Genomic DNA, 3,310 nt, shown 5'->3' on the forward strand with positions numbered 1-3,310 from the left:
TCATGTTCTGTTTCACTTTTGGAATAGATGAGGATATCATCTATGAAGACGATAATGAACTTGTCCAGATATGGCTTGCATACACGATTCATGAGATCCACGAACACGGCAGGTGCGTTAGTTAAGCCAAATGGCATCACCAGAAACTCGTAGTGGCCATAACGTGTTCGGAACGCCATCTTATGTACATCGCTCTCCTTCACCCTCAACTGGTAATAACCTGACTGTAGATCGATCTTGGAGTAAACACTGGATCCTTGCAGCTGATCAAAAAGATAGTCAATTATAGGAAGAGGATACCGATTCTTGATCGTCAATTTGTTCAACACTCGATAGTCGATACACATGCGGAAATATCCGTCCTTCTTCTTCACGAAAAAATAGGTGCGCCCCAAGGCGATGAACTCGGTCGGATAAATCCACGGTCTAGCAATTCCTGTAGTTGACTCTGCAACTCTTGCAGTTCGGAAGGTGCAAGTCGATAAGGTGCGGGAGCTACAGGTGCAGCTCCTGGCACTAGATCAATCTAAAACTCTACTGATCTCGGCGACAGTAATTGTGACGCCCCGTACAAAACCATCGTGTACGATTCGTCAACAACAGGATCTTTACACGGTCAATTACTACATGTTGTTTGAAAACTAGTTTTGCATTCATAAAAAGATAGCGTTTACAAAAGTTAACGTGACACAAAGGTCGTTACAAAGTCATTATTTGAAAATAACATAAGTTTCGAATGCAAGATAAAAGTTCCATGATTGAGACATCTCTAAGTAATGCAGAAGTCTATAACACCAAGACAGTAAGTCTAACAACGGAAGCAACATCGTCTAAGCACCTGAGAAATACACGCTTAAAAGTTAACACGAATGTTGGTGAGCTATAGTTTGTAACCAGTAAAGTAATGTAGACCACGAGTTATCATATTCAAAACAATATGAAAAGTATATGCTTGTCCGTGGGCACCCGGTAACTAACTTAACGTAATAGTAATACCCCCTAAAAGTACACTTGACGAGTACGTATGTCCTCGAAGTATCAAACACCCGTTAAATGCTAGCGCGACTAGCTCGAGTGGGGATGTCAAATCCTATGGATCCATATCTAATATTCGCGTTCATTGGTTCAAAACCAATGATTAAACGTTACCGTGCTAAGGGGAATCTTTATGCCGTTATATAACCCACACATATGTAAAGTTTAAGTTCTCGTGTCAAGTAAGTAAAACATGAAAAGCGCATGTATTCTCAATCCCAAAAATAGCATAAGTAAAAAGAGAAGCTATAACTCACAGTGAATAAGCAGTAAAAGTCGATACGAAACGTATGCAGGTAGTAAGTCGGACCGAAAGGTCGTCAACCTAAGTCAAAGGTCACTAGGTCAGTATGTTGTCCCAAAAGTTTAAAAGTGAATAAATTAAGTTTATGTGTCATCATCGACATCATCATTATCATCATCATTCATCAACACTAAGGTAAGTTTAACAAGAATAGAGATCGAAACAAAAGGCTGACTTCGGACAGCTGTTACGACCTCTATACAAATAAAAAAGACTCATAGTCAGTGGCTATGGCTCCGTATGTGAGTCCTCTAACCGCTGACCAATTTTCAGAACATAACTCGTATTCGTTTGACTGTGGTGATGGTTTAAGTGTGAGTAGTTCAGAAATTTCAGCACAACGTTACAAGGGCGTAGTGACTTTCGGAAGGCCATAAATCCTAAATCGTATATCGGATTAAGTTGAGGCCTAAATGAAAAGTCATCTAATCGAAATGAAATATCTGAAAATTAATTTTACAGAAGCCCAGGAGTCTGATCAGACCCCGAAAAACAGCAAACAAGTGCTCCCGTGAGGTTCTTGGTGCTTGATGCTCATCACGGTTCTCATCCTTGATACTTGTAAGCTTTAAGTGTACAACTCTTTGATGTTTTAGCATCACTTTGACCAAGGTTAAACCATCAACACACAACTAAAAGTAAAATCTATCATTCTACAAGTTTTGAACATCAAGATTGCCTCTATATTGCATGAATCCAATAAAGCTTCAACCTTTGTCCATTTTACACAAGTTCATGCATCTATATCATATGTGATGATGAAGACTTGATCTTTATCATCACAACAAACACAAAAAGGTTCCAAGTAAATGAGATCTACAATAATAACTTAGATCTCAAGTATTAAGAAAATCCCAAGCTAGAAAGCTTGGATCTTTACAAGATTAATGAGACCATAAGCTAGAAAGCTAAGATTTTTAACAAAATAATGAAAGTAATGAGAACATAAGCTAAAAAGCTAAGATCTTTAATATAATAATGAAACCCTAAGCTAAAAAGCTTGGATCTTTAGTGTTCTTGAAGATCTTGAAGCATAAAGCTTGGATCTTTAAGATACATGAAGATTACAAACACAAGTTTGAATCTTTATAACAAAATAACAAGATTAAAGCTAAGAAGATTTAGATCTACAAAATAAGTGAAGATTCAAAGCTAGAAAGCTTGAATCTTCCATGTTCTTGAAGGATTAAAACCCAAGTTTTGAACCTACAAGATGTAATCAAGATCAAAAGCTAAAAAGTTTGATCCCTTTGATGATGATGATGATGTCGTGGGTGATGAAGGGAGAAGAAGAAGAAATAAATCAAAAACTTACACTTTTAGAGTGAGAAAGACTAGAGAGAGAATTAGAGAGTAAGTGTGTGTAAATTGCAAATGTGATCAAGTGTGAAATGAGTGAAATAAAGCTTGTATTTATAGGTGGTGAGGTGAGGGTGGGGTGGTGTAGGTCGTGGGTTAGTGGGGGGGGGGGGGACAAGAGGGATACCTTTTTGCTTTTTGGTTAATGGTTGTTTAAAGTAAGTGCTTATGTTAGGATCCCATGAAACATTAAGGATAATGCTTAACAAAAATGCTAGTATGTTCCCTCTAATAAATGAGCATTTGTCTTTCATTAATATGGGTCACTAACTTATTTAAATTGGGCTAATTAAATAGTCCACTAGCTAGTGTAGGGTGGGCTAAAGTCCAACAAGGTAGAAAGTCCAACAAGACTAACTAGTGTGCTCTAGTAAATTACTAAGCGTAATTAAGCATCCAAAAACCCAAGTAATTGTTATTATAAAATAACAATTAGTATTTTGTAGTCGTAATATTCCGGTTACGACAAAAGTTAAACGTGTACATAGTACGCAGTTCGTTCAAAATGTCAAGTGACACTAACGATCATAAAGGCTTCCTGGGTTCAAGTTAAGTAACCTACGTACTTAAAGGAACATTTTAATATATAAATGAAAGTAATCCACATGTAGA

This window comes from Rutidosis leptorrhynchoides, chromosome 8, assembly GCF_046630445.1.
Source record: "Rutidosis leptorrhynchoides isolate AG116_Rl617_1_P2 chromosome 8, CSIRO_AGI_Rlap_v1, whole genome shotgun sequence".
In the NCBI taxonomy this organism is placed as follows: Eukaryota; Viridiplantae; Streptophyta; class Magnoliopsida; order Asterales; family Asteraceae; genus Rutidosis; species Rutidosis leptorrhynchoides.